We start from the raw sequence: 14,275 nt of genomic DNA on the forward strand, positions 1-14,275 counted from the left end.
CACTTGTTTGGTCGAATTTTGCAAGTCAAGTGTTTCGTGAGTTAACAACTAAATTCATAGTTCATTTATTTGCCTTTATTTTAGCATACACCTAACCGATAAACCTAAAATATGAATCTCCAATAAATCTGACATTGTCCAGACGATTGCTTATATTTGTTGAAAAAAAAAAAATATATATATATATATATATATATATATATATATATATATATATATATATATATATGGAGTGAAGCAAATACCGCAGCGGCAAATCCATCTCTGGCCAAGTCAAAGCTCGCCTGGTCTTTTCCCCACTGATCAGCAGTGAAAAACACTTTGCTCAAGGAAATGAAAAAAAAAATATTTTCACTTTATGCACCAACATCACAAACAAAACTTTAAAAAAAACAAAGGATACGCATGCTCGGTCAGGTTTTCAAACAATCTGTTCTGGCAGGATTTTTTTAATTTATTTTTTCATCTGGCATGGCAATGATTTTCATGAAAATGTCGACCAGTTTTAATTCTGCTGAATGATCTATATATTATAAGTAGACAGGAAGAGGACCTTTGGCATACAACACTTGCATTTTTGGAAATCAGCCAGCCTCAACGGAAAGCTCGTGTCCACGATAGACAGGAAAGATAAAACGGCGCTTCTGAAAAGCCGCGAACGGGCTGGCGATCCCCGCTTTGCCCACCGGCGCATTCAAAGCGTCCCGTCCCGACGCGGGCCTTCGTTTGAATATCCGGGCTGGGTTCACAAAAGCAATTTGATCTTTGATCTTGACTTGCCCTCTCGGGGCCCGACCGGCCTTTTCTTATGGGCCCCTCCGCACAGGAAGCGGATGTAAATGCGAGCCAAATCAAGCGAGCCCGGCGACCTCGCGGCCCGCCGCGCGCCGTTCGGCCTCAGCGAGCCAGGAAAAGGCTCGGCCGCAGTCATTTGGCAGTGAAAGGCCGAGCGGTTGCGGCGCGGCGGTCACCTTGAAAAAGGCTCCGGCGGACGAGTGGCTGGCGTGCCACTTGATTTCAATCCCGAGCCTGTTCGAAAGCCCGCCTCGCTCACAAAGGCCCAAATCCAGCCCCTGGCCCATTTCGGACGCGAGGATGACCACAGAGGGGCACTTGGCCGCGACCTGGATCCCCTTCGGTCATCGTCCTCGTCCCTGTAAAGTGCTTCCGTTCCCCCCCCCCCCCCATCTGTCCGTGCGTGACGCCACGGGAGAGAGGCACGGGGGCAATGAGTACCCCACAGAAGAGAGCGCACTTCCTTTGCTGCGTACGTTGGCCCATCCTGCTTTGAACGGCGACAAGCGCAAGCAAGCATCATGGCACACAAACGTTTAGATGACATGTACAACGCCGCCTTCTTCCGGCAAAGTGTGAAGACGCCTGGTCCTCGGAGATGGATCCCCGAGCAACAACTCACTGGATGAATACCAAACTGCGGCTTTGCTGCGGCACGATGTTATCCCAACTGGGTTTTCTGATCTTATTTGCCAAATGGATTGAAATAGTAAAGCCGCGTACGATGCGGCGGCCGGGTTGAAATCTCGCTCAACAATTGTCCGCTCCAGACTTCAAAAGAAAAAAGGAAGAATATGCGCGAATGCTTGGGGAAGGCCGCTTTCACATCTTCATCCGACGCCGCGTTTTTTTTCCCGTGGGGTCAAAGAGCAGGAAAAGCGTTTGAGCTGACAATTGATCTTAATGCGGCCAAGCGTGGCTGCGACGCATCTGTTCGCATCCGTCACGAGCCGAAGCTCGTCGGTGAGTGGAAACAGATGATTCGTCGCAACACGCCTCGGCGTGCCATCCGAGAAGCACAGGTACGGAGAGTGGAAAAAAAAAAGGCAAGTCGAGCTCTCAATGTACTTGAGGACAAAAATAATAATGAATTTGGACTTTGAATTGTATCGACGGAACCTATTTTGGCAACGTGACGCAATGCAAAGAAAAAATGCCCCATTAGCTTACGATAACAAGAAAATCCTGCTTACCTACGCGATGTTTGGTCCCATTTTTTGGGGGGGGGCTCTTCCTTTGTGAGTCCCTGAAAAACTTGATTTGTGGTTTTTGGGCCCAGGCCAAAGCCTTGCATCATATAGAAGTAGTGCTGTGGCGCAATCTCAGTGCCAAGAAACGATGTTGGGTGGCTTCCGGTGGCGCTTTGCGGCAGTTAAAGGCACTTCTGAACCCGTTTCAATTCGGAACGGACCTTTGCCGTGATCTCCCAGGTCAGACGGAGAATCGTTTTCTGCTGGCACAAGATGCGCATGGGCCCGTCGCCTCTTTGGGCCCTCATGGTTCATACGCCGCCGTTCGACATTCCTCCATGTCGCCTTCCCGTTTCTTAGTTTTTCATTTTCTAAGCTCTCCATGCGATCACTTTTGGGGTTGATATGTTTGTATGTAACACCGCCGTCGCTTTTATTTTGAAGGGCGTAGGAAAGGACCGTGTCCTAAATCACGAACCACTGACGTAAATAAGCGCTCGGAGGTCGAGCCGACTGCGATGCGCAGGGAAGAAATGCGCTGGACGCTCAAAATGGACAAAAGTCAAGGTGAGAAGTCAAACGGCGAAGGAATCTTTGGCCTCCTTGGATTCGACCGGGAAGGACGCCGAGGCAACGCGGCGTTTACGCTGAAGGGCGTGAAAAAAAGAAAGGAAGGCCCAAAATGGACACATCTCCCACAAAGTGGAAGAAGGGGAAGGAGGTGGTTGCGCTTTTGTTACTTGCCGGTTTCTGGCGCGCAAATTGCCATTTTGGGCGGGAACGCGCTGACCATATGACTTGCAGATGGAGCCCTCCGCGCCAGCAAAACCCACCCCACCCCACCCGTGCGGACGTGTCCGAGATGAAGCGTCCTTAACGGCTCGCAGATGCCGGATGCGCCAGGTATCCGCTGTGACGAGGCCCAAACACGTGCGCCTTCGAAATGGTGGAAGCCCACTCGCCACTTGTGCGTTTTATGCGCTTTGGTCCCATTCCAGGCAACGACGTGACTCCATCGCAAAGTCTGTGCGCCGGTTGTGCAAGGGGCGGTGGGCGCCGTATGGCAAATTTGAGTGGCCGGCTTCAGGAATGTCCCGATCTGCTGTGGGCTTTTTATTTTTTCCTCGTCGCTCGATGGGCCACTTGACCCCCCCAGGTCGTCGATGCGCCCCGTTCAAGGGCACTTCTTTTTGTGACTTTTGCAAGAAGGCGATGGTTCTCACGCGTGTTGAGAGAGCAAGCCCAAAACGAGTTCTTGGAGTGCAATCATCTTTCGCTCTCTGTTGACAGTCAACAAATGCGCCCCCCACTCCCCCCCCCCCCCCCCCCAAACTGACAAACTTGCCATTTCACAAGACACGTGACGAATATTGCCCAAAGCGCTACATTCGAAAATCGAGCTTTCTGGGGGCGGAAACTCCATTTCAAACACCCCCCCCCCCACCCCCCCTTCCCCCGCCGAGAACACTTCCTGTTTCACTCGTCTTTCAAACTGACGGCGTCCAAGCGGAACGACGTCCGACGTAAGCCAGAAAGCTGAATGGCGGGAGGGCGCCGCCACGGAGGAGAGGAGAGGAGAGGCGAGGCGAGTCGACGGGTCGGCCCGTGCGCCGGGCCGTATTTTGACTGGCTTGCCAGCGACGCGCCTCCTCCGATGCGTCGCCGAGTAACCGTTCCGTGTCCCGCTGGCCCCCGCGGCCGGCGCTGAGCTCGGCTCAAAGGGGCCCGGCATTTTACGACCCCCTCTCAAAGCGTGACGCCACTTAAAAGAAACGGCGGCTAAACAAACACTACTGGAAAACGCCGCGCCGCGCCGGACGAGCGCCGCCCCCGCTTTTCTCTCTGCTACGGAGCGGCTAATCCCCGAAAGGCCCGGCCCGTGACTAATGGCGGCATTTAGCAAGAAACGGGCTCCGGTTTCAGCGCCCCCGACGCCGAATGAGCCGCGGGGATCGGGGCGTCTTTCGCTCTGGCTTTTGCGCGGGCGATAATGAAACGTGTCACAGAAGCATGTGGCCGGGCAGAGAGGGGGGGAAAAAAAGGAGGGCGGCCGGAGGGGCGGGCGGATATCGCGACGGCTGTTTTTTCTCGCGGGGCCAGGTACGCGAGTCGCCGGCCGGCGTCGTGGCCCGCGTCGACCCGCTCGGCTGGAAAAACGAGGAGTGTCTCTCGCGTCTCTCCGTCGCCTCTTGCAGCGATTCGCCGCCTCGCTCGTTTGGGGGAAACAAAACGCCGCTCCTGATTTTCCACTGCCACTCAAGATAGGGCGGCGCCCGCACCGTTTTTTCCTTTGCTCATGGCTTTTATTTTTCAACTCGCATTTTTCTGTTTTTCTCCTCATATTTGTTCTTTTAGCCGACAATGTTTTTTTTTCATCTGATAACTTGAGTGGGTTTTTCCCCTCAATTTTTTATAATTATGCATTTCTTGAAATAGTTTATTTTTCTGGGGGCGGGGGGGGGGGGGGGTTCTGCATTATTTTTTTGATTTTTTTCAAATATTTTGTCGTGTCTCCAATATTATTTTTCCTAACCAATGATTTGTGGATATAGTTTGTGTTGCATTTTCTAATACGTGTGCCGTGAATTGGGCGTCTCATATTTTGGAATCTTTTTATTCCTTTCAGATGAGTGATTTTTGTTGTCGTCGTCCTTGCCACCGTCGTATGATACAGAGATCTCTTCCATGTTGTCCGCAAAGACTCATCACCTTTTATGAAATAGACTGAATGGGGAATTTCAACAATGTCCCAGCGTCCGTACAAAAGGAAAATAAAGAACCGGGAAGTCGAAAACATCAAGCAACTCTCTTGGTCGGCCGCCATGTTTTTTCATCCGATTTTTTTGGGGTGGGGCTGAGGTGCGCCTTGTGAAAATTTGGGCCGGCCGAACGCCGCCGGTTTGGGGCGCGGTTGCGCAAATAAAACGGGCGTGACGGCGTCCGAGGCGGAAAAGTGCGGTGGAAAGTCTTTGATGGCATTTCGAGGAGCGATGTCATTGCCGAGCGTCTGGTAGCGCGGCGGCGACGTCTCTATTAGGAGGATGTCATCACTTCCTTTTTCACGCTGGCGTGTCGGGTTACGCGCGTCGAAGCGCCGGGCGTGGGGCAGGGGGGGGGGGCGAGCAAGCCAGCCGCAAAGGTGAAGCCATTAGCGGCAACTCGATCCTCCGTCTTGATTTGTCGTTGCTGGAGGAAGGAAACGGTGGGCACGGGGCTCTGCCAAACATTGCTCAGGGGGGCCTTTTCTGGGCGACCTCCCCGTGAACTAACGATCTACGCGGCTACATTTCTGGGGAAGCCGCGGGGGCCTCGTTGGGCTCTTCGGGCCCTTTTCTTACGGCCACGAATGATGTCCACCTGCTTCCTGTTAAGTGGCGCAGGAAAAAAAACATCTTGTGCCCATATGGTGTCATTTTTTTTCCATCAACGGTCCGTCCTTTCTCGGATCCGCTTCTCGTGCGGGCGCTCGGCGGGGTACGCCCCCAGCCGGTCGCCGGCCCGAGACGAGCCGCCACTTGGCGCTCCTCGGGGCAATTTGGAGCCTTCCGTGCACCTGTCGCGCACGTTTTGCCAATGTCCCCGAAGCCGAAACTCGATTGGACTTTTGCATCCAGCTGGAGCGAGCTGGCGCCGACCGGTCCCGCCACGCCTGGAGAATCACTTGAGCGGAAATGAAAAGTCGCCAGCGTTGCTTTGGCGTGATTTCCAAGCAAATGATTGTCGTCACGTTGAACGCACGTCTCGACGGGACGCTCGGCGTCCGCTCTTGTTGGAGTGATTTGGAAACGGGATGGTGTGGCGTTACCCAACGGGCAGCCTGGGCGTGCCTCGTCATTTGTCGCAGCGAGCGGAGACTGTGCCTCTTTTGGCATCCGGGCGTCAATGGCGCCATCGTTCCGAGCAGGGGACGCCGGCGGCGGCGGGGCTCCCTCGCGGTCAGCCCCACCCGACATTGCGGGACGACTCGCGTCAAACTGTGGGACGCGGCGTTTTGCGTGCCCCCTCTCCCCCACCCCCCAAGAGAAGTCCAAGCTTTTCAAGCTTTGACATCCAAAGGCAATTTTCCGGGTTGTCTCCGGTGCCAGCAGCAGGTGAGCGCGAGGGGGTCAGCGCCTGGTCAACAACTGGGAGACATCACAAGTGTTTTCCCTCAAGCGGAGGTGTCGTTTCACGCTCTGGAATCTTCCGCCTGACAGCGGACGATTGATTTGCCGCCACCGCGCGCCGGCCGGCACCTGCATCGTATTTACGCCCTTTTGCCGCTCGTTTGCGCAACGCGCCTGCCGCTTCATCTCACTCGCGACCCGCCGGCGGGAAGACGCTTGCCGGGGCGTTTTGCCACACCAAAAGACGGAGTTGCCTTCCAAAACAGACAAAAGCGGATTGTTTTTGTTGGACGGTGGCAATCTGGGTCATGTGTAAAAAAAAAAAAGTTGTTGGTTTTTCCTGTGCAGAGGTCATGGGTTTGATTGCGGGCCTTGCAGGCTTCCCTCTGTGCCCGCGTGGCTTTTCTCCGGGTGCTTTGTTTTCCTCCCGGATATGAAATGACACACCCAAATAAAAGCCAGCCCATAACGACACACATTTGATGCTGAAAACACCATTTTCTCAATGTTTCCATTGGGTTTCAGTCATTTTCACAATTTCTTTCACAATTGAATATGAAATAGTAGAATGTCAACTTTTTTTCATTTTTTTTTTTCTCGAATGCATCCGAGGGAATTTGTGGTCGGCGGTTCTGGACATTGACCTTTTGTTCCATTTCCCGCTAAATTCAACCGTCATTATCCATTTTTAGAAACCCGTGAAGATGTCATCTCTTTTTTTTTCTGACATTGGGCGACTCCATTACGAGGAGGACCGACATCTGCCGAGGCACGAGAAAAGGCCTCTGCGCTCCAAAGCCGTAAATGTCGGCCGACGCGAGTTGTAAATGAGGCGCGTGCATATGTCTTGCGCCGTCGGATGTGACGTTTGCTTCGGGAGCTTCCTTTTCGCCCCCGTCGGCCCAAAAACAAACAACGAGATGCAAATGCGAAGCAGCGGGGGTTGCAAAAGTACTGCCGCTCTTGACTTAATTAGAAGCGCAGATACATTTGTGACAAAAGCAGGTGCGTGCCTCACCGTGCGGGAGCAAATCGAGTACTGTACCCGCAGAAAAGCCAGGCGGGCACGGGGAGAACACGCCAACTCGCGCTCCTCCGCGCCGTTCGGCCGGCGCGCTCGGCGGTCGAGCGGCTTGCCGCCAGTTGGAAAGAGCCGTTCTCAAATCAAGTACGAGACTTAAACTTAGACTTAAAGTGAAGCGGTGGTACTCGGCGAGCGAGCGGGCGGAGAATGTTTGGCGTTACCTGCGTGAAGGGGCTCCTCTTCCCCGAGATTCGCTTTTACAAGCCAGAAATTGGATATTTCATATTTCATTCTGCTTTGTGGACGTCAGTGCACATGCGAGTGGCCAAGACCCCTCCCCTCCCCTCCCCCCGCAAGCACCTCCTTTGATAGTCGCCCCCCTGCCCTTACCCCTCTCCCCCACCGCAACTAATTGCCGGGCGGAGAAGAAATGAAAGGAATATCGGGCCGTTTCATGGGAATTGGCCGGCCAGCGCTAGCGGAATTAGCCCCCTTCCCGCGCAAAGCATAACTTTGTGCCGCGACGTGAAGGCTTTCTTGATCATCGCCGTGACAACGTAAGGTCACGGGGGCAGAGGTTTCGTCAGCTCCCACGCCTCAGCTTTTTTTCTGTAAATTCTTACATGATGTCATTAGCGCAGCGGTGGCAAACGTTTTTTCGTTTTGGTTTTAATGCCATGAAGAATAATCAAGTTGGGCCATGCCAGTCTACTCATATGTACAATGTTATAAAAATGTCTTTTTGAAAGAACTATATTCTCAGCTAGTTCCGTCACTTTTGCTATCAAAAATAGAGCGGAAAAGATGCTTCTTTGCTTTTGAGCGCGCAGTGACACAAGTGTGTCATCTTGGTTGCGCAGGAGAAAGGCCTGGCGCTTGTTGTCTTTGGCGGCGTTGGGGTGTCGCGCGCTCGTTGACCTCACAAAGCTGTGTACGCAGTTGCAAAGCAAAAACAAACAAACGGGTGCGCTATCTCTTCAGCAGACGTCGGCCCCAAATTGGCTTCCCCACCAGCCCTACCCCCCCCCCCCCCCCAGCTTTCCTCTTCACGCTCCATCCAGTTGAAAATATGACGGCGGGATTCCTCGGAAAGGCGGCTACCGTCCCAACCGTCCGCCAGGTAAAAATGAAGCGAGGCCGGCGGCGTGGCGCGCGCGTGTTTGTACCGCACACACGACTCGCCCCTCGTGGTTTCGGCGTACGGTCCGGCGACAAACGCCGCTGTGGTGGAAACAATGGCAGCAGCCAAAGTGTCGCGGCCCGGCCGGCGTTCGACCTGCCTCCTTTTCAGCCGGAACCATTTCTCTTTTGAAATACAGAGTAGCGCCTCCACATCCCAGTTAAATATGAAACCCCTCGAATGCCGCAATTGTTGTTTTGTTTTGTTTTGTTTTGTGGGAGAGAAAAATGTACCGCTCTGCCCTCGCCCGTTGAAGTTTCTTGCCATTTTTACACATCAAAACACGGACATAAAATGGAAGACGGCAAAACAACGTGCCCCGCGTTGACTGAGCTAGCATGCTAACGTCCGCGAGCTAATGCGCTAATATGTTCGGTTAAAAGCCAATCGTAAGCAAATTTTTGTAACGTCTTTCAATTCAATTAATGAATGACGTCACTGATTAATACGATTGTAAATACTCATGGTATTCAAATGTGCAGACTGCGCTTGGCCCATCCGAACGACGCTAAGCGGGAAGTGTCTACTTCACATAGCATAACATCAACTTACTTGACGAACTAAAGCGGCTCCGTAAGTTTGTTTCCAAACAACCGATCGATGGCGATCAACTTGAAACTGGCTTCTATTCGATGGACGTTGCGCTGCTCCTTTGCGCACGCGGGCCTCGGCCCACCGCAGGGCGCAGTACAACACGGACATACGGATAGAATGATGAGTTTGCGGTAAACCGCGTTTGTGTTGCTTCTATGGGGAGGATAGAGAAACTATGCCCGCGAGTGTCATTCTAAACCCTTCCGGTGGTCTCAGTGAGCCACCTGGCTGGCTGGAAACATTAAAAAGGACCTTTGGGCGCCCCACTCGGGTGAACGTGCACACTGTTCGTCTCAGAGTCCAAATACACGTGGAAATGTGTGAGCGTCTTGCCAAGACTTGTCAAAGAGGAAAAAGGGGCCCGTGATGATTCATTGACGCAGATTGTTTTCCTGAGCGAGCACCCGTCATGGACGCGGGCGAGGTATTTTTACTTTTTGCCCAGTCAAAGACAGCCCCTTGTAGAGATTCTTTTTTTTTTGGGGGGGGTGGGGCGGGGGGGGGGGGTGGATTGTAATATTTGTAATATGCGGAGGCACTGGCGACACTCGCCGCCGCCGTCGCGTGCTGTCACGGACTCGGTGTTATCACAACAAGTCACAGTTGTAACAAAAAACACTTTTGCCTGCGCACACCCTTTCCAGGAACAAATCGGGGCACGGCGTTTTGCGCGCAGGTGAGCGCAAAATGCGCACGGCCTACTCAAAGCGAGGGAGGAGAATCACTTGGACTTTTTCTTCTTTTTGTCATAGTTTGAGCGGCAATCAAAGTTTCTTCACAGGAATGCGTTGTTTGATGAAAGTAATGGCGTCGGATGCACCAATTTTCAAAGCCTAACTAAGCTGGGCACCCTAATTAGAGAAAGCCCGACTTTGGGGGCTACTTTGTCGCCCCCATTTTGAGCCGGCGCAACCATCGGCTTTTGGTCAGCTCCTTTCCTTCTTCCCCAATGTTCGTTTTGTTGCCGTTCCCGGCGCATATGGTGCAAAATGAGCTTGCGAGTCAAGTGTGGGTGCGGCTCTCCCCGTCGGGGCGGCGGCCGGGGGGCCGGGGGGCCGGGGGCCCGGGGGCCGGGGCGGGAAGTGGGACCATGTGATCTACCGAGCTCATCTTGTTCTCGGAGAGGCCTCGAGTGTCCGGCCACGCCCACCCCACCCAGCCCCCTCCACCTCCGTCCTTCATCCTTCCAAGAGCCCACATGTGCCCAATATATCAGCCGCCGGACCCCCTCACCCCCTTTTGTTTATTATCTCCTCGGATAAGCATGTGGAATCCCCATCTTCCACTCTTTTACAAGCTCGCAGCAGCCGGCCCGGTCGCGCACGCGCACGCGCGCACACACACACACACACACGATACCTCCGATGTAACAATGAAAGAGGCACGCGAGATTTTGCGCGTTTCCGCTGGCGCGCAGATGTGCGACTTCAAACGGGCCAACATCTTATTGCCATGTGTCAGCGTTGTAAAAGAAGAGCAAAAGACTCCAAAGGCAGCTCGTAAATATCCGCGCGACACAAAATACATTGGCTCCAAATAGAGTCTTTGCATTTTGGTTCTTTGCCCGGACAGCTGGGCACCCCCCTCCCCCTCGCCGCTGGGGGAGGGGAGCGCGCGCGATCGCACCAAACCGTCATCTCGCTCTGATGCGCGATGGGGATTGACGGGATGACGATGACGTCAGAGTCGCACTTGGCGCGCTCTTGCGCGTTGATGGCTCTCCGTCTCGAATCTACGACGGCAGATGCTCACGAGACGTGCATTGTCGTGTTTGAATGTGTTTTCCATTTTATGCAAAGTAAAACAGATAGAAAGATGGCATGTGAGCAAACCATGAATGATGAGGAATAAAATCTGTAAAAAAAAAAAAAAAAAAAAATCAAATCCATACGTGGAAAAGCGTTTTTGCTCCAAGGTCCGAGCCGCTGCCAAGCTCTTCTTCTTCTTCTTCTTCTTCTTCTTCTCGTGGCCTGAAAGTGGCGGCGACGAAGCTCATCGGCGCAAGGCGCTCACCCGAACTTAATGTCTCGATGGGGACGTTGTTGATTCTGAGCTTTATTACTTGCAGACAGGAGGCGTAAGCTGCGAGACAAGATGACTTATTAGTTTGCTGGGCGCAGCGGTGGAAAAGGCGGCGCCGCGCATGGAAAAGACGCGCGCCCGCCGTCGGGCCGAGGACGGTGGGAAAAAGCAAACTGTCGGGCCAAAAGGTTGCAGCCTTGGGACGGCGCGTCGCTTAAATCTTGCGTGACATTTATGTGGGCGCGTGCGACCGCGCTTTTTCCAAAGCTCTTTTGGCTCCGCCCCGTCCTCTGCCTTCACCTGGCTTTTCCATATTTTTTCTTTTCTTTTCTTTGTTTCGACAAAACAATAAAAACACAACGCCGACCAGATGCGCACGCTCCTCGTCCTGGCCTCAAAAGCGCCTTCTGAGGTCAAGATCTTGACAACGGCGGCCGCCTTGGCGCCGAGTTCGGAGGCTCGGAGTCATCGCCGCATTTCATTTGCCTCCGCCGACTCAGTGAAATCAACCGAATGGAAAGAAAAAGCCAATCGCATGCAAACGTTAGCGCCAGGCCGAACTAACTCCACCCGACGAGTGAAAATGGCCTTGACCGTTCACAAAAGCGAATCCAGGCACCAGAAAAGGTATCTCTCCCCCCCCCCCAGAAAAAAAAGGAAGCCAACCTTATGAAAGTGGTTTGCAAAACGTTTCAATGTGCGTGCGTTGCCTTTGGCAGAGGGGTCGACCTCGCCAACATGGCCGCCAAAACGGAACCGATCAAAGAAACGGAGGCCACGTTCATCGTGGACACGTCAGACGCTTTGCGTTTGGTCGCGCTTGTGGACGAGCAACGTCGCTAAACGAAGAGAGGGCTTTCTGCCGCTCCTCCGAATATGCCGGCTAGCGACGCGTCTCGCTGGGCGGTTTGCGGCCGAGCTACGTGGCAAAATGCGGCCGCGGCTACCTTCCGTGGGCCGGCCGGCTCGCTGTCCACCGGCAGTCGTTGGGACGCGAGCTCGTGACACCCTTTGACACCTGCGGGTGGCGCTCTCAAAGCCAAACGAAGGTTTACGACGGGGACCACAATCCAAAAACCAATGGAAAGTAGAAAGTTGGCGGCGGGGCGGCGGGGCCGGACCTGAGCGACGCTCCCGTGCGCCAGCCGAATGCCTTTTTTGATGGGCGCCACGCACACTGGGCTTTCCTGGTCACTTTGGTCGCGGGCGTCTGGCCTGGTCGTCGTCGTTTATGACGTTATTCTTGGCCGCCCGCGACTCGTACCACAACCGATCCTGACGTGATGTAAAAAGGGCTCCGGTTCAGCCCATTAAGAGCGCTAACGTGAAAAGAATGTGTGCTTTTTTTCCCCCTTTTACTCAAATGGGTACTTTTACGATTTCCTTTGACTTTTTGGACTTTATTTCGCTTTGCGACGGACCGACCGCGGTTCCCCGCTCGATTCCCGCCTCGCTCAATCTTCTCTTCGATGCGTCCGCTTTACACGTGTCACGTTTTGGGCCCCCCCGCCACCCCCTCTTCTTCCCTGGCAGGTTTAAAGAGCGCACGTGTTTTCTGTTTTTCCCATCATGCACCCCGTCGCCAGGGCAACGCGCGAACGTGAGCGCAAATCATCAGAGCGACGGCGCCTTCCGGGTGAGCCTTTCTCGACATGTCCTTGTTTGTTTGTTTGTTTTCTTGGCTTCCCCCAAAGGATTTCATGGAAAGGGAGGCTCCCCGCAATCTTTTGCGTGCCAACTTCCGTGTTCAGCCGCGCGTGAAGACATTTTCAGTTGACATGGAATCATTCACGGCTTCTGAAAAGAAACAATTTTGATGGCTCAAACAAGAACGCTCAAGCTTTTATTCCCCCGGTGAAAAAGAAAAGAGACGACCTGTTGCTTTTGACAGCTTCTTGACTTGATAAAAATGATGGGACTGCCTTGAATTTTTTTGGACATTCAAATGTCATATTCAACTCTGATATTTTCTTAACATAAAGATAAGATAAGATAAGATATGCTTTATTTGTCCCACACTGGGGAATTTTACTGAGGAAACGTTCCTAAAATGTCATCTTTCATCTTTTGCGATTCAAGCGTCGAGAAGCTGGCGCGCGCACACTTGAAACGGGCCCGGCGCCAAGCCGGTTAAAAGGCGGCGCGTTGATGGCACAACACGCACATTAGCGCCGGCCTTGTTGCCGCAACAGCCGCAAAGTTGCACAGTGGCAACAGCTTGTTTTTCAGGCGGCGGCAAGGTTAAAAGCCGCGGGGGGCCACGTCCGCCGCCTTTTCCGCTGGCGGCGAGTCCCGCGCCCGCAGTCTGGAAGCGAGCCCGGGGATGGCCGCTAGCGCTAGCCGAAAGCCAAAGAGGAAGCTAAATTTAGCCGACGCGCTTGTTGCCATTGACGCCGGCGGCCTCCGGCGGGCCTATGCAAAGGCCCCCCCCCCCACTTTGAACTTTGGCACGTCGTCCGTTGATTCGAGTTAGCGTGGGCCAGGTGCGGCGGCCATTTATCAGCGCGTTAGGAAAATGACGGCTCCTGCGGCGGCGGCGGCCGCGGTCGGGCGGCGGCAGCTGCGAGCGCGGCGCCTCTAAAAAAAGAGGGCGAATGGCGGGCAAAAGACAACAAACGGGGCAGCCGAAACACACAAAGGCTTTTTTCCATAGCATTTACATGCCGCTTTAGACTGGCAAATGGCCTTGAAAAGGGCAGGTGGACGACATTGAATAAAAATAGCCCAAGCCGATCCAGACTTGCTTGATTCCTCAACGTTGCCTTTGCCCCTTGTCGTGGAACTCAAATAGGCACCTGATCAATTGATGACACGGGGGAGCGTCTTTTTTTTTTTCTCCACGACCCATGAATGTGGCCATCTTAGGCCAAAAGGGCACCGGCGGCGTCGATTTGTGCCCGCACAGACAGAAAACAAAAAAAATAAAGAGAGCTTAATGCCCACGTCGGCCACGGATAGCGAGCGGCCGCGATGCGGATCCGTTCTCCCACCCGGACGCCTCGCCCATGCCGCCCACTCCTTTTCTACCGTTGTTTGCCAGCTCGGGACTCGGCGACATCGGCAACAAGGAGCACGCGCCGGTGACCTTTGGCCGTGTTTCCTCTGCCAGACGAGAGCCGCCAAAGCCGAAATTCTCAGTTCGCGTTTCCTGGTGGGTGCGTGCGCGTGTGTGTTTTGGGTTTGTCTGCCCCCCCCCCCCCCCATCATCCCAGCACGAAGGAAAGTCACTCAAGTGACTTTGCCTGTGTGCACACAAACAAAAAGTGAACAACGGCAACTGCGGAGTAGCCCAAGCCAAAGCCGGCGCTGTTGCTGACGCGCTCAATCTCACAGCCTGCGACGAGGCGCTCTCAAGTACTTCAGC

The sequence above is a fragment of the Hippocampus zosterae genome, chromosome 6, assembly GCF_025434085.1.
Source record: "Hippocampus zosterae strain Florida chromosome 6, ASM2543408v3, whole genome shotgun sequence".
Classification (NCBI taxonomy): domain Eukaryota; kingdom Metazoa; phylum Chordata; class Actinopteri; order Syngnathiformes; family Syngnathidae; genus Hippocampus; species Hippocampus zosterae.